The sequence below is a fragment of the Rattus norvegicus genome, chromosome Y (genome assembly GCF_021556685.1).
Source record: "Rattus norvegicus strain SHRSP/BbbUtx chromosome Y, alternate assembly SHRSP_T2T, whole genome shotgun sequence".
NCBI lineage: Eukaryota > Metazoa > Chordata > Mammalia > Rodentia > Muridae > Rattus > Rattus norvegicus.
The window spans coordinates 28124806-28148241 of record NC_141555.1 but is presented as its reverse complement, the minus strand read 5'-3'; the positions used below and the strand labels follow the sequence as shown (position 1 = coordinate 28148241).

At 39.1% G+C, this 23436-nt stretch overlaps 1 long non-coding RNA gene across 1 annotated transcript; it reads right to left on the bottom strand.

Moving 5' to 3' along the window:
• Positions 1-1145: 1145 nt before the first annotated feature.
• Positions 1146-23122, bottom strand: LOC147997994 (uncharacterized). Its single transcript, XR_015647302.1, has 3 exons — positions 22957-23122; positions 13582-13735; positions 1146-2062 (listed from the first exon to the last, which is right to left on the bottom strand). It is a non-coding gene; the product is annotated as an uncharacterized LOC147997994 (long non-coding RNA).
• Positions 23123-23436: the final 314 nt, after the last annotated feature.

The window sequence follows — 23436 nt, the reverse complement described above, 5'->3', positions numbered from 1 at the left end:
CCTTGAATTGGTAATAAAACCTAGGTTAGACCCAGGGCATCTCTTTCTATTGGTGCCCAGCAAGGCCATTCTCTGCTACATATGAAGTTGGGGCCATAGGTCTATCCATGTACTATATTTGAATATTCATATATTACAAGAAAACTCCGGTTCATTGGCATTGTCTTTTTTATTGGACTGAAAGCTCCTTCAGCTCCTGTAATCCTTCCTCAAAAATCTACCAACAAGAGATGTGCTTTCAGTTCACTTTTTTGCTACTACAATTCACTTTTGTATTTGACATGTTCTAGCTGTGTCTCTCAGGAAAGACCTATATCCATATCTTCTGATCATGCAATTTTAAGTTTCATCAATCTTATTTAGTTTTGGTGGCTGATATATATATATATATATATATATATATATATATACATACATATATGTATACATATATGTATACATATATCTGTATATCTATATCTACATCTGCATCTCCATCTCTCTCTCTCTCTCTCTCTCTCTCTATATATATATATATATATATATATACCCATATACATATATATGTATATATATCTCTGTATATATATATATATATCTGTATATCTATATCTACATCTGCATCTCCATCTCTCTCTCTCTCTCTCTCTCTATATATATATATATATATATATATATACATATGTAACCTACAGATATGAAATTAGATGGAATTTTAACATGGATTCTGGGGAATAATGTCAAGAAAGTAGAATCTAAAAAGGACAGTGCAAAGTAGACTCTCTCTTGTTCTTATGAACCTAATGAAACTGAGGACCTCAAGCCATTCCTCACTCTTCCAAACCTCGTGAATCTTATGTTTGGCCTGAAGAAAAAATCATAGTCAAGTATCCACAACACTCTAGTCTTGCCACGGGAACACAGTAAGTTAGATAATGCAGGACTGGTATCAAATTGGACTAGAGAACCGAATTCTACAGTCCATGTTTTTTTTTTTTTTTTTTTTGCTTTACTGATGTCTGGTAATTTTGGGATAAAATTAGGATTTATGAGTTTATCATTTCAAGTAGGTATACAATATGTACAATGTTATACTCATTCTAGAGCTGGGCCACATTTGTTTCCAAAATCATTGCAGAAAAAGGAATTGGAATACCGAATTTTTTAGTACACATTCAGAAATATTTATTAAGTCCCATATCGAGGAATGTACAGTAAGAAAGTGAAATACAATATTAATTCAATTGAAGGTCCGTAGTGAAAATACTGGCCTTTGGGAAGCAGAGAAAAGATACAAAATTGAACTGTATTTCACGAAATGTACCTGGGAATAACATTAATATCCAAAAGAATCCCATTCATTCTATGTTAAAAGACCTTTTCTACCCATTCCAAGCCCTTGACTAATTTTTTCTGTTCAGAGCATGTAATCTCATATAAAGCAAAGCGAAATCTATAGTTTTACAGAGATGGAGGATATAAAGGTTTCCACTGTGTCACAGGAGACATACCAGGAAAGGACACCCTCAAATATGGTCAATGTAAGGAAAGCTGTTCAGCACGTAGGCCATGGCAGTTCTCAGTGATATCATCATTAGGCCTTGCCTTAAAAATCTCTTGTAACCTGGAGAGATTTTTCTTCTGTGATGTCACAATTGTTGTCATGACTTCATCTGCATCTCAGGTATTCCTTCAGTACCTCTAGGTTTCAGTAATAGGCATCTAATTCAGAATAAACATCCATTTTGGAGTAAGAACAAAGAGGATGAAAAGATCAGAAATGGGTAGAAGGAAACTGCCATTCTGCCTTTGTCTAAAAAAGGGAAGTAATATGTGTGCTTGGGAAAACTCAGTGACTCCTTGGTAGGGGATGACTGGCATTGCTGAACAGATAGCCTTGATCTGAGCCATCCACATATGCAAATCAGGAGCTGGGACCCTCTCAGAAGCATCTGGACTTCTCTTTTCTTATGGTTCCTGTAAATCAGAGTTTTTATATAATCAATTTCTTCATTCCAAAAGCTAGTTGTTGGGAAGGGCACAGTTGTTCTCCTCAGAGCTCATGGCTTTTACTCTTTTTGCCCTGAAGAAAAATGTCCAAAGAAACAAAGAAAAGACATGTATTGTGTCCTCAACTCAGTGTAAATGCCTCCATGCTTTGTATACCTGTAGAGCAATTTGTGTCTGACACTGATATCTGGAAGGGATATAGTTGAGACTTCATCATCTCAGTCTTTCCATTAGTATTACACTGAATACCATTTCCAGACAGTGACTGTTTGGATTTCTCTGTCAATAGGTTTGATTATCTGGCAGGTTTCTTTTCTTTCTTTCATTTTTTTTTATTTTTAATACAATTTTATTGCTTTTTTATTTGGATATTTCTACATTTGCATTTCAAATGTTATTTCCTTTCCCAGTTTCTTTTCCATAATTGCCCTATCTAAATCCGCTAACCTTCTTATATAACCCACATTACTGCCCCCTGACTTTCCCTTGAACTTGGAGTCAAACCCAGGCAGTACCAAGGACTTCTCCTTCCATTGGACTTCTCCTTCCATTGGTGACCAACAACGCTATCCTTTGCCACAGATGCCGTTGGAGCCATAGTTCGATCCATGTATAATCTTTGAATATTGGTTTAGTACCAGAAATCTCTGGTTCATTATCATTGTTGTTCTGATAGGGTTGAAAGCACCTTTAGCTCTTTTAATCCTTTCTCAAACTCTACCAAAAAGATGTCCGTTTTCAGTTCACTGGCAGCATAGACTCCTTAGCTTCATCAGTCTTATCTACATTTGGTTGCTGAGTGTGTGTGTGTGTCTGTGTGTGTGTGTGTGTGTGTCTGTGTGTGTGTATGTGTGTGTGTGTGTGTGTGTGTAGAGCTGAACAATGAATTCTCAACTGAGGAATATCCACATTCTTAGCCACTAGGTAAATGGAAATAAAAAAAAAATCCTGAGGTTCCACAGCACACCAATCAGAATGGCTAAGATATATTTGGTGCCTCATGCATCTAGGGTGTTTCGTTGATTTTTAACAAGGATTCTGTGAAACTAGGTCAAGAATTTAGAATCCACAAATGACTAAGCCAAAGAGACTCCATCCTATTCTTATGAACCTATTGAAGTAGAAGATTCACTGGACCTCAAGCCCCTCATCCCTCAGCCCATGACATGAACCTTATTTTTGGACTGCAGAAAGAATCATGGTAAAGCATCCAAAACCCTCAAGTCTGGCCCTTGAAACACAGGAAGATAGATATTAGAGAACTGCTATCTAATGCGACTAGAGAAATGCATCATATAGTCTATGCTGTCGTTTCTTTTACTAATATCTGGTAATTTTTGGATAAAATAAGGATTTGGGAGTTTATCATTTAAGTAAATACAAGATATTCAGAACTATAGAGCTGGGCCCCTTTGTTTCAAAATCATAACAAAAAAATGGAATAGGATAATAGAACATTTGAGTACACATTCAGCAATATATATATTCCACTATCAAGGAATGTACAAAAAATTTTAATAAAATATTCACTAAACTAAAGGTCTGTAGGGAAAATACTGGCCTTTAGAAAAGAGAGATATCTGAGGAAATTGTACTATAAGCCAGAGGAATGGAACTAGGGATAAAATTATTATCCAGTAGAATCTCCTGCACTCCATATTCTTAGATCTTTGGGACACATGCCAAGGCCCTGACTAACTTTCTCCATCAGAGCATGTAACCACTAGTGATGCAGAGAGAATTCTGTAGCTTTAGAGAGATGGAGTACGTAAAGGTTTCCACTGTGCCAAAGGAGACAGACCTAGAAAGGACACCCTTGAATCTGTTCAATGTAAGGAAAGCTGTTCAGTACGTAGGCCCTGCCAGTTATCAGTGACATAATAAATAGGCACCACCTGAAAAATCTGTTGTAACTGGAGAGCCCTAACTTCTTCTGTGATGTAACAAGTATTGTCCTGACAGAAACTGCCTCTCAGATATTCCTTCAGTACCTCTCCAGTTTACTAATAGGCCACTTATTCAGAGTAAACAGCCATTTGGGAGGGAGTACAAACAGGATGAAGAGATCAGAGAAGAGAGGAAGGAAGCTTGCCTTCTGTCTTAGTATAAAAAAATGAAGAAATAAGTGGTACTGGGAAAGTTCAGAGAGCCCTTGGTAGGGGTTGAGTGGTATCACTGAAGAGATAGACTTGATCTGAGCCTTACTCATATGGGAATCAAGAGCTGGAAGCTTCACTGAAGCATCTGGACTTCCCTGTTCTAATGGTTCCTGGATGTCAGAGGATTTATCTCATTCATTTCTTTATTGCAAAGCCAAGAGTTTGAGAGGGCACAGTTGTCTCTCTGAGAGCTATGGCCTTTATTATTTTTGTCCTAAGAAAAAGGTCCTAAAGAAGAAGGATGGACAAGTATTATGTCCACAGCTCAGAGGAAACTCCTCCAAGATTTGGATACCTATAGTGCAGTTTGTGTCTGACATTGATATCTGGGAGAGAGAAGTTCTTCTAATTGAGACTTCCATCATCTTTGTCTTTCCACTAGTATTACTCTGAATACCACTATAGATTTCTGAGTGAATAACTGTGATTAGTTGGCAGTTTTCTTTATTTTTATATCTTTCTTTCTTATTTTTTATAAAATTTTAGTGTTTTTAAAGTGGATGAGTCTATATTTACATTTAAAATATTATTTCCTTTCTTAGTTTCCTGCCCATAAGATCACTACCTGTCACAATCCTTTCTTATCTAACCATACTTCTACCCCTTGACATTTCCTTGAACTGGGTGACAAACCAACGTAGGACCAAGGACTTCTCCTTCCATTGGTGCCAGCAAAGCCATCCTCTGCCAAATATACATTTGGAGCCATAGGTCTGTCCGTGTTCATTCTTTAAATATTGGTCTATTACCAGAAAGCTCTGTTTCATTGACATTGTTTTTCTTTTGGGGTTAACAGCACCTTCAACTCTTGTAATCCTTTCTCAAAACCTACCAACAAGAGGTCCGTTTTCCGTTCACTGGTTTGCCACTAACATTCACTTCTGTATTTGACATGCTCCAGCTCTCTCTCAGGCAAGACCTATATCCAGTTCCTGGTAGAATGCACTTAGCTTCCTAAATCTTATCTAGTTTTGGTGGCTGTTTTTATATATATATATATATATATATATATATATATATATATATATATATATATATATATATATGTACTTTTGGTGGATCCTACTGTATGAAGTTAGGGGGAATTTTATCATAGATTCAATGCAACTGGGTCAAGAATGTAGAATCCACAAATGGAATTGGCAAATAGATTCCCTCCTGTTCTTATGAAACTATTGAAGTTGAGGTTTCCCTGGTCCTGAAGCCATTCTTATCACTTCCCATCCTTCTCTATCTTATGTTTGGCCTCAAGAAAGAATCATGGTAAAACATCCAAAAACCTCAAATCTAACCCTGAGACACTGGAAAAGAGATATTGAAGAACCGAGATCAAACGGGACCTGAGATCCAAATTCTATACTCCATGTGGTCCTATGGTTTACTGATATCTGGAAATTTTTGGATGAAATAGGAATTTGGAGATTTCCATTTGAAGTAGGTACACCCTATTTACACTGTTATAATCACTCTATAGCTGGGCGCCTTTGTTGCTAAAGTCATTGCAGAAAATGGAAGTGGAAAAGCAAATTTTTGAGTACAAATTCAGGAATATATATAAAGTCACCTATCAAGGAATATTCAATAAAAATTGAAATACACATGCATTCAATTAAAGGTCTGTAGGGAAAATACTGGCCTTTGGGAAACAGAGAAAATGAAGAAAATTGAACTGTGTGTCACAGGAATGAACCTGAAAAAGAAAATATTATCTAGAGGAATCTTCTAAACTCAAATTCCTAAATCTTATCGACTCGTGCCAAGACCCTGACTACCTTTGTCCATTCAGAGCATTTAACCACTAATGAAGCAAAGATAAGTCACTAGCTTTAGAGAGATGGAGTACGCAAACATTTCCACTGTGTAATAGGAGATATATGTGGAAAGAGCACCCTCAAATCTGGTCAATTTAAGGAAAGCTCTTTAGCAGATAGGCCATGGCAGGTCTTAGAGACATCATTTTTAGTTCATTCATGAAAAATCTCTTGTATCCTGGAGAGCATTAGCTTCTTCTGTGATGTCACATGAGTTGTCGTGACTGCAACTGTCTCTCAGATATTCCTTCAGTAACTCTAGGTTTTACTAATTGGCCTCTAAATTCAGAGCAAATTGGGGAGTGATAACAAAGGGGATGAAGAGATCAGAAATAGGGAGAAAGAAGCTGGTCCTCTGTCTTGGTACAAAATACAAGGAACAAACATATGGTCCTACGGAAAGCTCAGTGAGACATATATAGGGGTTGAATGCTATGGGTGAAGAGATAGCCTTGATCTGAGCCTCCCACATAAGGGAATCAGGAGCTGGGAGACCCTCAGAAGAATCTGGACTTCCCTGTTCTTACTGTTCCTGGAGAGTTTATATCCTTCATTTCTTACTTCCAAAAGCCAAGTGTTGTGAAGGGCACAGTTGTTTTCCTAAGAGCTCATGGCTTTACTCAATTTGTCAAGAAGAGAAGGTCATAAGGAAGAAGTGAAAAACAAGTATTGTGTCCCTAGGTCTGAGTAAACTCCTCCATGCTTTGGATATCTATAGTGCAGTTTCTGTCTGACACTGATATTTGGAAGAAAGAAGTGCTACTAGTTGAGATTTCATCATCCCAGATTTTCCACGAGTATTACTCTGACTTCTTTACTATTTAATTACTTTACTATTTCACTTTACTATTACACTTCGGATTTCTGAATTAATATGTGTGATTACTTGGCAGGTTTCTTTTCCTTTATATCATTCATTTTTTTTTATTTTTTAGCGAAATTTATTGATTTTTTAATTGGATGTCTCTATATTTACATTTAAAATATTCTTTCCTATCCCAGTTTTCTGTCCACAAAATCCCTAACCATTCCATTTCTTTCTTCTCTAACCAGCCTTTCTGCTGCATGACATTCCCTTAAACTGGGAGACAAACTAGGGAAGACAAGTGCTTCCTTTCCAATGTTGCTCAATATCTCATCTTCTGCCACATATTCATTTGGACCCATAGGTTCAATGTACGTTCTTTGTATATTGGTCTAGTACTGAGAAAGTGGTGGTTCATTGGCATTGTTGTTCCTATGGGGTTGAAAGCACCTTCATCTCTTCTAATCTTTTTTTTTTTTCAAAAATTACTTACAAGTGGTCCGTTTTCAGTTCACTAGTTTGCTACTAGCATTCACTTCTGTACTTGACTTGTTGTATCTCTGTCTCTCAGGAAATATCTATATCCAGTTCATGGAAGAATGCACTTCTTACCTTCATCAATCTTATCTAGTTTTGTTGGCTGATGTAAACATATATACTTTTGGTGGATCCTACACCTATGTAGTTAAGAGGAATGTTAACATGGATTCTGCACAACTATTTCAAGAATGGAGGATTCACAAATGACAATTTTTAAAGAATCCCTCCTGTTTTTATAATCTATTGAAGTAGACCTTTAAAAGGTACTCAAACCATTCTTCTCCCTGCCCATCATCCGGTATCTTACTTTTGGCCTTCACAACACAGGAAGCTAGAGAGTGTAGTACTGATATCAAATGGGACAAGAAACTTAACTCAATAGTCCATATTGTCCTTTGCTTTCCTGATGTCTGGTAATTTTTCAAGAAAATAAAAATTTGGGAGTTTACCATTTGTAGTAGGTACACAGTATTTACACTTTTATATTCACCCTTTAGTTGGGCCCCCTTTGTGACCAAAATCATTGCAGAAAATGGAATTGGAAAACAGAATTTTTGAGTACACATTGAGGAATATTTACAAAGTCCCCTATCAATGAATTTTCAATAAGAAATTGAAATACAATATTCATTCAATTAAATGTCTGTAGGGAAAATACTGGCCTTTGGGAAACAGAGAATACCTAGAATATTGAAGTGAGTCACAGGAATGAACCTGGGAATATAAGTATTATCTAGAAGAATCTCCTAAACTCCATGTTCCTAAATCTTTTCTACCCATGCCAAGACCCTGACTAACTTTCTCCACACAGAACATGTAACCTTTATTGAAGTAGACAGAAATCTCTAGCTTTAGAGAGATGGTGTACGTAAAGGTTTCCTCTGCATCAATGGAGACGGACCTGGAAAGGGCACCCTCGAACCTGTCAATGTAAGGAAAGCTGTTCAGGATGTAGGCCATGGCAGTTCTCAGTGACATCACCATTAGGCCTTCCCGAAAACACTCTTGTAACCCGGAGAGTCATACCTTCTTCTGTGATTTCACAACTGTTCTCATAACTGCAACTGCTTCTCAGATATCCTTCAGGAACTCTAGGATTTAATAATTGGCCCCTAATTCAGAGAAAATTGGAGAGTGATAACAAAGTGGATGATGAGATTGGAAATAGGGGAAAGGAAACTGGCCTTCTGTCTTGGTATAAAAACAAGGAAGAAATACGTGGTCGTTTGGAAAGCTCAGTGAGTTCTGGGTGGTGGTTGAGTGGTATCGCTGAAGAGATAGCCTTGATCTGAGCCTTCCACATAAGGAAATCAAGAGCTGGGAGACTCTCAGAAACATCTGGACTTCCCTGTTTTTATGGTTCCTGGATGACAGAGGGATTGTATCATTCATTTTTTTATTCCAAAACCAAGTTTTATGAAGTGCACAGTAGATTTCCAGAGAGCTCATGACCTTTACTATTTTTGTCAAGAAGAAAAGGTCCTACGGAAGAAGAAAAAACAAGTATTGTGTCCCTAACTCAAGTTAAACTCCTCAATGCTTTGGAAACTTATAGTGCACCTTGTATCTGACACTGATATATGGGAGAGAGAAGTGCTTCTATTTGAGCCCTCATCATCTCAGTCTTTATACTAGTATTAACCTGACTCCCACTTCTGAGTCAATATGTTAGAATATTTGGCAGCTTTCTTCTCTTTTATATCATTCATGTTTTTTTTTTTATTTTTTAGCAATTTTTTTCTTTTTTACTAGATGTTTTATATATACATTTAAAATATTATTTCCTTTCCCAGTTTCCTGACCATTAGTTCCCTACCAGTTCCATTTCCTTCTTTTCTAACCAGCCTTTCTAGTGCATGACATTCCCTTGAACTGGGAGACAAACTAGGGAAGACAAGGGCTTCTCTTTCCAATGTTGCCCAAAAAGGCTATCCTCAGCCACATATGCATTTGGAGCCATAGGTCAGTCCATGTACTTTCGTTTTATATTGGTCTAGTATAAAAAATCTCTGGGTCATTGGCAACGTTGTTCTTATGGGTTTGTTAGCACCTTCAGCTCTTCTAATTCTTTTTTCAAAATTTACCAACAAGAGGTCCATTTTAAATTCACTGGTTTGCTACCAGCACGCACTTCTGTATTAGACATGCTATATCTGTGTCTCTCAGTAAATATTTATATCTGGTTCCTGGCAGAATGCACCTCTTACCTTCATCAATTTTATCTAGTTTTTTTGACAGATGTATACATATATACATTTGGTGTCTCCTACACCTAAGTGGTTAAGTGGAATGTTACCATGGATTCTGCCTAAATATGTCAATAATGTAGAATTCACAAATGACTATTTCAAATAGACTCTCCTGTTTTTATGAACCTATTGAAGTAGATGTTTAACTGGTCCTCAAAACCTTTTTTGCCCTACCGATCATCGGGTATTTTATGTTTGGCCTTAAGAATAATCATGGTAAATTATCCTTTACTCAAGTCTGGGCATGCAAACACTGGATTTTAGATAGAGTGTATTGTTATCAAATGGGACTAGTGAACTGAATTCAATAGTCCGTGTTGTCCTTTGCTTTCCTGATGTCTGGTAATTTTTTGTTAAATAAGGATTTGGGAGTTTATCATTTGAAGTAGGATTACAGTATTTACACTGTTATACTCACTCTGCAGCTGGGCACGCTTTGTGACCAAAATCATTGCAGAAAATGGAATTGGAAAACCGAATTATTGAGTACACATTGAGGAATATTTACAAAATCCACTATCAAGGAATTTACAATAAGAAATTGAAATACAGTATTCATTCAATTAAATGTGTGTAGTAAAAATACTGGCCTTTGGGAAACATAAAAAACCTAAAAAATTGAACTGTATGTCACAGGAATGACCTGTCAATAAAAATATTATCTAGAAGTATCCCCTACACTCCATGCTCATAAATATTTTCCACCCATGCCAATACCCTGACTAACTTTCTCCATTCAGAGCATGTAACCAATAGTCAAGCTGAGAGAAGTCTCGAGCTTCAGGGAGATGGAGTACCTAAAGGTTCCCACTGTGTTACAGGAGATGGACCTGGAAAGGGCACTCTCGAATCTGGTCAGCGTAAGGAAAATTGTTTAGCAGGTAGGCCATGGCATTTCTCACTAACATCACCATTAGGCCTTCCCTGAAAACTCTCTTGTAACCTGGAGAGCCATAACTTCTTCTGTGATGTCACAACTGTTGTCCTGACTGCAACTGCCTCTCAGAAATACTTCAGTATTTCTAGTGTTTACTAATTGGTCTCTAATTTAGAGCAAATAGGGGAGTGAAAACAAAGAGGATGAAGAGATTGGAAATGGAGAGAAGGAAGCTGGTCTTCTGTCTTGGTATAAAAAACAAGGAAGAAATATGTGGTTTTTAGGAAAGCTCAGTGAGTCTTTGGTAGGTGTTGAGTGATATCACTGAAGAGATAGCCTTATCTGAGCCTTTCAGATATGGGAATCAGAAGCTGGGAGCCTGTCAGATACATCTGTGCTTCCCTGTTCTTATGGTTTCTGGAAATCAGTAGGATTATATCATTCATTTCTCTATTCCAAAAGGCAAGTGTTGTGAAGGGCATATTTGTTTTCCTGAGAGGTTATGACCTTTACTCTTTTTGTCAGAAGAAAAGGTCCTAAGGAAGTAGTGAAAAACAAGTATTGAGTACTAAGCTCCGAGTAAACTCCTCCATGTTTTGCATATCTATACTGCAGTTTGTGTCTGACACTGATATCTCGGAGAGAGAAGTACTTGTAGTTGAGACTTCATCATCTCAGTCTCTCCAATAATATTACTCTGAATACCACTTCAGATTTCTGAGTCAATATGTGCGATTACTTGGCAACTTTCTTCTCTTTGATATGTTTCTCATTTTAGCAAATTTTATTGCTTTTAATAACTGGATGTTTCTATATTTACATTTAAAATATAATTTTCTTTCCAAGTTTCTTGCCCTTCAGATCCCACTTGTTCTCTTTTCCTACTTCTCTAACCAGTCTTTCTGTTTGTTGACATTCCCTTGAACTGGGAGACAAACTAGGGAGGACCAAGGGCTTCATGTCCATTGTTGCCCAAAAAGGCCGTCCTCAGCAACGTATGCATTTGGAACCATAGGTCAGTCCATGTACTTTCTTTGTATATTGGTCTTGTAAGCAAAAGCTCTGGTTCACTGGCTTAGTTGTTCTTATGGGGTTGAAAGCAACCTCAGATCTTCTAATCCTTTTTCTAAATTTACCAAAAAGAGGTATGTTTTCAGTTCAATGGTTTGCTACCAGCATTCACTTCTGTATTCGACATGCTGTATCTGTGTCTCTCACTAAATATCTATATCCAATTACTGGCAGGATGTATTTCTTACCTTCATCAATTTTATCGAGTTTTGTTGGCTGATGTATACATATATACATTTGGTGGCTCCTACACCTAAATGGTTCAATGGAAAGTTAACATGGATTCTGCCCAACTATGTCAAGAATGTAGGATTCACAAATGACAATGCAAATAGACTCCTTCCTGTTTTTATGAACCTATTGAAGAAGATGTTTCATTGGTCCTCAAGACATTCTTCTCCCCGCCCATCATCTGGTAGATTACATTTGTTCTTAAGAAAGAATTATGGTAAAAAGTCCTGAATAATCAAGTCTGGCCATGGGAACACTGGAAGGTACAAAGGGTTGTACTGATATCAAATGGGACTAGAGGACTGAATTCAAACTTCATATTGTCCTTTGCTTTCCTGATGACTGGTAATTTTTTGATAAAATAAGGATTTGGGAATTCATCATTTGAAGTAGGTACACAGTATTCACACTCTTATACTCACTCTATAGCTGGGCCCCCTCTCTGACCAATATCATTTCAGAAAATGTAATTGGCAAATGGAATTTTTGATTCCACATTGAGGAACATTTACAAAATCCCCTATCAAGGAATTACAGTAAGAAATTGAAATACAATATTCATTCAATTAAAGGTTTTAGAGAAAATATGGCCTTTGGGAAAGAGAGAAAACCAGAAAATTGAACTGTATGTCACAGGAATTACCTGTCAATAAAACTAATATCTGCAAGAATCTCCTACACTCCATGTTCCTAAACCGTTTTTACCCATGCTATGCCCCTTAATAACTTTCTGCATTATGAGCATGTAACCACTGGTGAAGCATAGAGAAGTCTCTATTTTAGAGTGATGTAGTACATACAGGTGTCCTGTGCCACATGAGACATACCTGGTAAGGGCACTCTCGAATCTGGTCAATGTAAGGAAAAGTGTTCAGCAAGTAGACCAAGGTAGTTCTCAGTGACAGCATCATTAGGAACTCCATGAAAACTCTCTTATAACCTGGTGAGCCCTACCTCCTTCTGTTGTCATGACTGCAACTGCCTCTCAGATTTTCCTTCAATAACTCTAGTGTTTACTAATTGGCCTCTAATTCAGAGACAATTTGGGAGTTAGAACAAAGAGGATGAAGAGATATGATATGGGGAGAAGGAAGCTGGACTTATGTCTTGGTATAAAAAACAAGGAAGAAATATGAGGTGCTTGGGAAAGCTTAGTGTGTCCTTGTTAGGGGTTGAGTGGGATCACTGAAGAGATAGCCTTTTTCTGTGCCTTCCACATAAGGGAAACAGGAACTGGGAGACTCTCAGATGCATCTGCACTTCCCTGATCTTTTGCTTCCTGGTAGTCAGAGACTTTATATCATTCATTTCTATATTCCAAAAGTCATGTGTTGTAAAGGACACAGTTGTATTCCTGACAGATCATGGACTTTATACATTTTGTCAAAAAGAGAAAGTTACTAAGGAAGATGGGATGGACAAGTATTGTGTCCTCAGCTCAGAGTAAACTCTACAGTGCTTTGGATACCTATTGTCCAGTTTCTCTCTGTCTGAGACTTCTATCTTGGAGAGAGAAGTGCTCTATTTCAGACTTCATCATCGCAGTCTTTCCACTAGTATTACTCTGTCTATCATTTTAGATTTCCAAGTCAATACTTATGATTAGTTGGCAGGTTTTTTTTTTCTTTTATATCTCTCAATTTTTAGCAAATTTTATTGGTTTTTTTAACTGGATGTTCCTTCATTTACATTTAAATTGTTATGTCCTTTCCAATTTTCTGGCCCATAACATCCCTATCTGGTCCCCCTGCCCGTCTTCTATAACCCTTCTTACTACCCCTTAACATTCCCTGGAACTTGGAGTTAAACCTAGGGAGGACCAAGGACTTCTCCTTCCATTAGTACTCACCAAGTCCATCCTCTTCCACATATGCAGTTGGAGCCATAACTCTGTCCATGTACATTCTTGAACATAGGTCTAGTATCAGAAAGCTCTGGTTCATTAGCATTGTCGTTCTTATGGTGTTAAAGCCCCTTCAGCTCTTGTAATCTTTCCTGAAAATCTACAAACAAGAAGTCCATTTTCAGTTCACTGGTTTGCCACTAGCATTCACTTCTGTATTTGGCATAATCTAGTTGTGTCTCTCAGGAAATATCTATATCTGATTCCTGGAAGAGTGCACTTACCTTCATCAATCTTGTCTAGTTTTGGTGGCTGATGTATATGTATGTACTTTTGGGGGCTCCTACAGCTCTGAGTTTAGCTGGAATTTTGACATGGGTTCTGCATATCTAGGTCAAGACTGTAGAATCCAAAAATGGCAACACCAAATAGACTCCATCCTGTTTTTTGAAACTTCTGAAATTGAGGCGTCACTGGTCCTCAAGTCATTCCTCTAGATGCCCAGCCTCCTATATCTTATGTTTGGCCTTAATAACTAATCATGGTAAAATACTCAAAACCCTCAAGTATGGGAATGAAACTCAGGAAGGTAGTATTGCAGAACTGATATCAAATGGGACTAGAGAACCGAATTCAATAGTCCATGTTGTGCTTTGCTTTTCTGATATCTGGTAATTTTTTGTTAAAATAAGGATTTGGGAATTTATAATTTGAATTAGGTATACAGTATTTACAGTGTTATGCTTACTCTATAGTTGGGCCTCCTTTGTTGCCAAAACCTTTGCAGAAAATGGAATTGGAAAACAGAATTTTTGAGTACACATTGAGGAATATTTTCAAAGTCCCCTATCAACGAATTTTCAATAAGAAATTGAAATACAATATTAATTCAATTAAACATCTGTAGGGAAAATACTGGCCTTTGGGAAACAGAATACTTAGAATGTTGAACTGAGTCACAGGTATGAACCTGGGGATATAAGTATTATCTAGAAGATCTCCTATATTCCATGTTCCTAAATATTTCTACCCATGCCAAGACCCTGACTAACTTTCTCCATTCAGAGCTTTCAACTACTAGTGAAGCAGAGAGAAGTCTCTAGGTTTAGAGAGATGGAGTATGTAAAGGTTTCAACTGTGCAATAGGAGACTCTCCTGGAAAGGACACCCTCGAATCTGGTCAATGAAAGGAACGCTGCTCAGCAGCTAAGGACATGGCAGTTCTCAGTGACATCATCATTAGGCCTCCCTGAAAAATCTTTTGTATCCTGGAGATCCCTAGCTTCTTCTGTGATGTAACAAGTATTGTCCTGACAGGAACTGCCTCTCCGATATTTCTTCAGTACCTCTCTGGTTTACTAATTGGCCACTAATTCAGAGTAAACAGCCATGTGGGAGTGAGAACAAACAGGATGAAGAGATCAGAAATGGGCAGAAGTAAGCTGGCCTTCTGTCTTAGTATTAAAAAAAAGAAAAAAAAATAAGTGGTATTTGGATAAAGCTCAGAGAGCCCTTGGTAGGGGTTGAGTGGTATTGATGAAGAAATAGACTTGATCTGAGCCTTCCACATATGGGAATCAAGAGCTGGAGCATCTGGACTTCCCTGTTCTTCTGGTTCCTGGATGTCAGAGGGTTTATATCATTTATTTCTTTATTCCAATACCAAGGGTTATGAACGGCACAGTTGATTTCCTGAGAGCTCATGACCTTTACTCTTTTTGTCAAGAAGAAAAGGTCCTAAGGAAGAAGGGAAAAACAAGTATTGTGTCCCTAACTCAAGTTAAACTCCTCAAGGCTTTGAATCCCTATAGTGCAGTTTGTGTCTGACACTGATATCTAGGAGAGAGAAGTGCTTCTAGTTGAGACTTCATCATCTCAGTCTTTATACTAATATTAACCTGACTACCACTTCAGATTTCTGAGTCAATATGTTAGATTACTTGGCAGCTTTCTTCTCTTTTATATCATATTTTTTTTATTTTTTAGCAATTTGTTTTCTTTTCAAACTACATGTTTCTATATATACATTGAAAATATGATTTCCTTTCCCAGTTTCCTGCCCATAAGATCCCTACCAGTTTCATTTCCTTCTTCTCTAACCAGCCTTTCTGCTGCATGACATTCCCTTGAACTGAGAGACAAACTGTGGAAGACAAGGCCTCTCTTTCCAATGTTGCCTAAAAAAGGCCATCCTCTGCCACATATGCATTTGGAGCCATAGGTCTGTCCTTGTACTATTTTGTATGTTGGTATAGTATGAGAAAGTTCTGGTTCATTGGCATTGTTGTTTGTATGGGTTTGAAAACACCCTCAGCTCCTCTATCCTTTTTAAAAATTTACGAACAATAGGTCCGTTTTCAGTTCAATGGTTTACTACTAGCATTCACTTCTGTATTTGACATGCTGTATCTGAGTATCTCAGGTAATATTGATATCCGGTTCCTGGCAAAATGCATTTCTTACCTTCATCAATCTTATATAGTTTTGTTGGCTGATGTATACATATATACTTTTGGTGGCTCCTACACTTATGTGGTGAAGTGGAATGATAACATGGATTTTACCCAACTATGTCAAGAATGTAGAACTCACAAATGACCATTTCAAAAATACTCCTTCCTATTTTTATAAACCTAATGAAGTAGATGTTTAACTGGTCCTCAAGCCATTCTTCTCCTTTCCCATCATCCAGTATCTTATGTTTGGCCTTAAGATAGAATCACGTTAAAACATCCTAAAACTCAAGTCTGGCCATTGGAATATTGGAAGCTCAATAGTGTAGTTCTGATATCAAATTGTACAAGAAACCGAAATCAATAGTCCATGTTGTCCTTTGCTTTCCTGATGTCTGGTAATTTTTCAATAAAATAAGAATTTGGGAATTTATCACTTGAAGTAGGTACACAGTTTTACACTTTTTATACTCACTCTATACCTGGGCCCACTTTGTGACCAAAATCATTGCAGAGAATGGAATTGGAAAACAAAATTTTTGAGTACAAATTGAGGAATATTTACCAAGTCCCTTGTCATGCCCAACCTCGACCAGCAAAAAAGATATGACCAATGAAGATCTTCTTCAAGCAGTTTTACTCAGGAACCTTGAAACAATCTTCTGACCCCGGGGAACCCCGGGAGAACACTTAAATAGCTAGTGCTGGCTAATCCCAGCAAGCTATCTGGGTCATGCAGACAGGCTATCACTATGCGGAAGCTAGCAAGCCAGGCAGGTATAGCCAAATAAGGACTTGCTTACTACAAGGAGCGCACACTGTTCGGAGGGTGGAAAGTGGAACCAGCACGATCTTTGACGCCTGTCACGTCACAGCCGCCTATAGTTCCACCTTTTTGTTTAATTAACCAAGCAGGCAAAGGCACCACTGAGTGTGGTGAACCCACTGTCTTAGGATCATCCCTTCATTAAACCAGTCTTATGACACTTCTTTGCCCACCAAGTTCCTTAGCTAGAAGAGAGGTTGCCCATAACTGGGGAGGGTCACTCACACATACTCATGCCTGAGGTACAACAAGGTCTTCTGAATAACCTTAAGCCAGGCTTGAGGGGACTGTCCTGCTTCAATTGCTGCAAATACCTGTACCACCATAATAGCGTGCCGCCTCTGAACAAACCTCATTCTACAGAGACAACACAGGCACACTAGGCAGACCAGCAGCAAGAATCCAACTAGGGTTCCCATACCCTCCCACTCCCTCAGATGATTCATAGCAGCCTCAATCCAAAATGACAATCCCGTAGCCAGTCTAGCATATGCACGTGTGGAGTTCACCGTCACGATGGCTGCACATAGCTGAACCATTAAGAAATCGAATTCTCCTGTCCAATTTCCTAGAAGATAACTTGACAACTTTTTAGAAAAATTAGATGAGTGGATTTAAAAGTCATGACGTATCGGCATGAGTCTCCGGAACACCAATAGTATCCCCCACAGGGGTTCCATTTGGACCACCATTTGGGTCACACCAAGAAGTGTCAGCAGCAGCAGGATCTTCATTCTTGTTGTACCTCCTGGTCAATCTTTCAGCGACCCACAACGGATCTTGCCGGTCCTGAGGAAACACACAAAGAGACCCTCTTGCCCATGACAACACGGGATCTGGCCAATGTCATAAGCCAGTGATCACGTCTTTCCATTTCACGTAACCTTTCAACATGCCCACCCGACACTGATGTCTGTCAGTGGCAGATAGGCCATCATAATCCAATATTAAAAAAATTAAGAGTAAAAGGGGCTAAGGATATCTGTTCCCTGGTGGTTCTACCATGGCCTATTCCCCCTATTTGTTTAATCACACATTCCTTCAAGGTACGATATGCTTGCTCAACAATACCTTGACATTGGAGATTATAAGGCAGGCCATGGGTCAACTGCATATCCATCTGTTTACAAAAGGATTTGAAAGATATAGCAGTTTAAGCTGGGTCATTATCAGTTTTTAAGTGTTAAGGCTTTTTCCAAACAGCCCAGGCTTATAAGAAGTGTCCAATAACATGGCTTTTCTCTACTAATAGGGGTAGCATGAATGACACCTGAACAAGTATCCACAGAAACATGAATGCATTTTAGAGTCCCAAATCCAGATATGTGAGTTACATCCATTTGCCAAATCTTTAGGGGCAAAAGGCCTCTAGGATTAACCCCTACACCTGGGGAATCGTGAAAAGTGATACACTGTTGACATCCTAAAACTATCTGTCGAGCACCTGCTCAAGACAGATGAAACATCTGTTCTAAGGTCTTAGTAGGCACATGAAATTGTTGATGAAACTGTCCAGCTTGATCCTATGATTAGCTTAAGAAGATGAACTCCATTTGGGTCCATCTATCCACAAGATCATTTCATTGTTAGACAAAAATCTTGACCTCTTTTCAGATCAATTCCTGAAGTTCCCTCAGCAGCTGGCATACCGTGCTGCTAATTTTAATAGGGCTAACCACTTCTAAAATCTTAACTGCATTAACAAATATGATGAATCAGAGAGCAAATTAAAGGCAAAGGAACAATTTTTATACACTTCCTGCAAAATCTTGAGTTCAATTATTTGTGGAGAGCTGGGATGATATTGACACAAAATTGGCTCTTGATGGTTAATCATATAAGCTCCACAGCCATTTTTGGATCCATCTGTAAAAATGTTTGGCGCCCCCTGTATAGAAGTACTGGAAGTAACCTTAGAAAGAATATGGGATGTTCTTTAAAGAAGGATAGCAAAGAATGTTTTGGATAATGATTATCTATCTCTCCATGGAATCCACAGCATAATATAGCACAATCACCCACAGTGCCACACAAGATCTTCATCTGCTGACCTTTATAGGGCACTATGATCGAGATTAGGGAAACACCAAAAAATTGTATGCACTTTTGGATCCCATATAGGCCTAATTCTGTAACTGCTGTAGGATAATACTCTACTGATCTAGCTGGAGAAGCCTTGGGATAAAAACAAAGCAGAGGGCCATCTTGGCACAACAATTCTGTGGGCTGCATGTAGGTGGCTAGAATTCATAGCACAATGTCTGCACCCTCCTTCCATCGATGTAAAATTGTGCCTTGTAATCCTTTTTCAACCTTCTTTAAAGCTCTCCTTGCTTCATCTGTCAATTGTCTATGAGAATCCAAGGCCGAATCCCCAACTAAAGTATTATAAAATGGTTTTAATTCATAATTTGGTAAATTTAAATAACATCTGACCCAAATAATACCTCCTAATAATTTTTTAAAATCATTAAGTATTAAGATTATCTTTCCTCCATTCATCCTCCTGGGGAATAATGATAAAAGGACTTAATTTTGCTCTTAAATAATTTACAAGATTGCCCTTTTGTACCTTTTCCGGGGCAATAATCAATCCCCTACCTTCTAGCAATTTAACTAAATTTCCATATGATAAATCTAAAATCTCTTCATTCTTTGCAGTTAAAAGGATATCATCCATAATATGAGGTGCATGAAACTTCTGTCTTATTGGGGTGATGGCATTGCCAGAATAAGTTGACATATAGAAGGGCTATTTGGCATACCCTGTAGTATAACTACTGATTCATATTTTTGATCAGGTTCTTCATGTTTGCATGATGGAACAGTAAAAGCAAATCTTTCACTATCCCTTGGACAAAGAGGTATGGAGAAAAAGCAATCTTTTATATCAATCAGTACAGCAGGTCAACAGGCTGGCAGAGAGGATAAAAGAGGAAGCCCACGTTGCACTGGGCTCATGATTTGCAACTGTTGATTATTAACTTGTAAATCATGCATCATCATTCCCTGACTTCTTATATCACATATATTGGGGTATTACAATATGATACTGATGGTTTTATATGCTTCATAGTCAGCTTTAGCTGTGGCAAGCTTCTCAGAAGAAAGCAGTCACTGAAGAACCCACACTGGCTCCTCTGTTTTCCAGGTAATGGAAACCCTTCCTCAGCAGCCCCAAGGAAAAACCCAAGTCCTGATCCTTTTCTCTCTTTTGGGCAGTTATAGGGTTAGTCCTACCCTGCAAGTATTTCCCTATTCCTTTACTGGGAATATAACCCATATGTTTCATAATCTTTTGTGAAGTTTCAGAATACTCAGTGTTCAATTTGAAACCCATATATTTCAGCAAATCTCTCCCTCAAAGGGAAATGGGCAAATCAAACACATAGGGTTGCATAACTCCCGAATGCCCTTCCTGATCTCTCCAACTCAATTGTCTTGCGCTCATATCAGGAGCTCATGCTTAATGGAGACATTGTAATGTTTGATATGAGACCTGTACTGGCCATCCAGAGGGCCAATCTTTCTTAGCTATTATACTTCTATTGGGCACTGTATCCAACAGTCCTAGGATCCTTTTTCCTTCTACCCTTAGCTCCATTACTGGGCGTTGGTTTAAACCCAAGGCTAGAAATGTAAGGTCGGAGCTGAAACCATTCTCTCCTCTCCCTCTAGACTGGGCTGCAAAACTTCCATGAAGCCTAGGCAAAGTAATAGTTTGGCTATTCTGTCCCCAGGGGAAATGGCAGTAATCTCTTTCAGTGATTCTACCATGTTCTTGACTACCCCAGTATAATCTGGGTCAATAACTCCTGGATGGACATGTAGTCCTGTTAAAGCCGTAGATGATTTCCCTATAAGTAACCATACTGTGCCAAGTTCAAGGGGACGTTTAAATCAGTTTCTATCAACTGTACACACATCCAAGGAGTTAGTACGAGTCTGGCAGTGGACCAGATGTCCAGTCCTGCAGAGCCTTTAGTGGCTCTCCTTGGCCCCTCAGATGGCGAAGGGATGACCATCTCTCGTGACTCGGTTCTACATCCTAATTCTCGACTGGAACATATATTTGTGGGCCCTAGGGTCGTGGACGTGGCTCTCCATTTTTTGGACCTGCTCCACCAAAACCCGAGCTAAGAGGCTGCCCATTGATGTCTTTTACCGAGTGGCACTCATGAGTGCAATGGTTCCCCTTTTTGCACTTGGGGCACGACCCTTTTTGCCTTGGTCGTTGGCCACTTCTTGTACTGAAGAGACTTCTCCTTTCTGGACATTGCCTTTTGAGGTGCCCCTGTTGATCACACTTAACACACATTCCTGAGCGTCCTCCTTTTCTCTGCATCATCTGCATAACAGCAGCTGTAAGTCCAGCATTAGTCAAAGATCCCCCTATATCTCTACAGACCTTGTTCCAAGCTTCAAGTCCCTTATTCTTGTAAGGAGTGATAGTGGCTCGACATTCCTTTGTGCAAAGCTCATAGGCCAATTGTTTAATTAAGGGCATAATCATAATGGGGTCACCAAAGTCTCTACCTGCTGCTATCACTAATTGGGCTACAAAGTCAGAGAATGGCTCCATAGGTCCTTGAAGGATCTTGATGAGGTTTCTACTTACTTCTCCCTTACTAGGTAAGGATTTCAATGCATTTGTTGCAACCTCATTAATCTGCTGGTAAACCTGTCCTGGATAACCTGTCTGAGCATTGGCAGAGTGTCCCTGACCTAGCAGCATATCTCTATCCGAGGCAGCCTCCCCCCCCCCCGCTACCAAGTTAGCAGCAGCCTGTTCATTGGCAAACTCAATAAGAAAAGCTCTCCAGTTCAAATACTGTCCCAGAATAAGACAGGCCTAAGGAAGTTTACTCCAATCACTAGGAGTCATGCAAAATCTGTATAAGACCTCAACCTGAGTTATGGTAAATGAGGCCATAATGCAATATGTCCTGACTGATTTTACAGGGACTTGATCACCTTAAAGTCTAAAGGCTCATGATACCTTTGTTGATTATCATCCACATAAACAGGATAGACCAGATGCAGTTCTGTGTGGATTGGCTTCCACACTTCTGGGCAGAATTTACTACCCATTTGTCACGCGCCCAATTTCTCACCAGCAAGAACGACGTGTGGCAACAGGATTCTTCTGCGAACAAGCCTTTACTGTACAGCTCTCTTGAACAGGGACAGGGAGACCTCAAGCAGCAAGAATGCTCGCCTTATATAGACAGCAGCTGAGACTTTGCTAATTGTACTTCGGGGATTGGCGGAGCATGAATACCTCATTAGCATGGTGCTGCTCCCTCATTAGCATATTACTGGCCAACTGATGCCTGGTGCAAAGCCTGCACATGCACAGTACTGTTGTTCACCACAGGAGGGCTCCCTGCACGGGAAACTCTACTTCCTCCCTCTACAACATTGCAGGGAGGAGCAGCTGAGGGGAACCACACAGGAAGTTCCTCCACCATTTTAGGCTTTTTCCTTTTCTTGTTCTGTCTATTCCTTAGAGACTGTTTCCGCATTTGATCTATCAACTCTTGTAACTCTTCTTCTGAATCTGTTTTGTCTGTTTCTTCCTCTGTATCTGTCTTTTCTGAGTCTGTCTCCTTTACGCTTCCCTGCTTTTCTGTCCTCTCATTTTGATGCATTTCTTGGGCAGCTTGCCCCTTCTCCATAGTTGCCTGACAACATTTTTGATCCTCAAGACAACTACGCACTAAGGGCCACACTGGATGGACCCCAGGTCTTTTCATCCCCTGTTCCCATGCAAAATCAAGATCTTTCCCTAATTTTTCGCAACTTCCACAGTAAGATTACCAGAGACTGCGAACCAGGGGGCAATGACATCCCATTCACGCAAAAATCTCTCTACTAATGCTCCTTTTTATTTTTAGTTTCTTATGCTCAAACAGCTCTTGAAGAGCCAGAAAAATTGGATGAGACTGTGAGGTCCTCATGACAAAATCTTTCTACCCTGCTATGGCTAAATTCACCAAGTGTCTTCCTAATTTCGGTTCGCTGCTACCGAGAACTTTCTTGGTAACTACACTGAATATTTATAGCCACTTATATCCCAGGGTCGTTATGGTCCCATCTTACCTTGGGAACTTTCCAGCGCTGCCCTGACTGCATGAAGTTCTGATATCAGGAGGTCCCGTATGGGCCACCACTTGCTGTGTCCAACCTCGACCTGCAAGGAAGACACGAATAGTGAAGATCTTCTTCAAGCAGTTTTACTTAGGAACTTTGATACAATCTTCTGACCCCAGGGAACCCACACACCACACTTAAATAGCTAGCACTGCCCAATCCTAATAAGCCACGTGCGTCATGCAGACATGCTGTCACTATGCAGAAGCCAGCAGGCCAGGCAGGCATATAGCCAAATAAGGAATAGTTTAGTGAAAGGAGAGCTCACCATTGGGAGGGTGGAATGCAGAAACAACTGCCAACTTTGAGCCTGGGCACATCACAGCTGCCTACAGTCGCTTTTCAAGGAATTTACAATAAGAACTAGAAATACAATATTCATTAAATTAAAGGTCTGTAGGGAAAATACTAGAGTTTGGGAAACAGAGA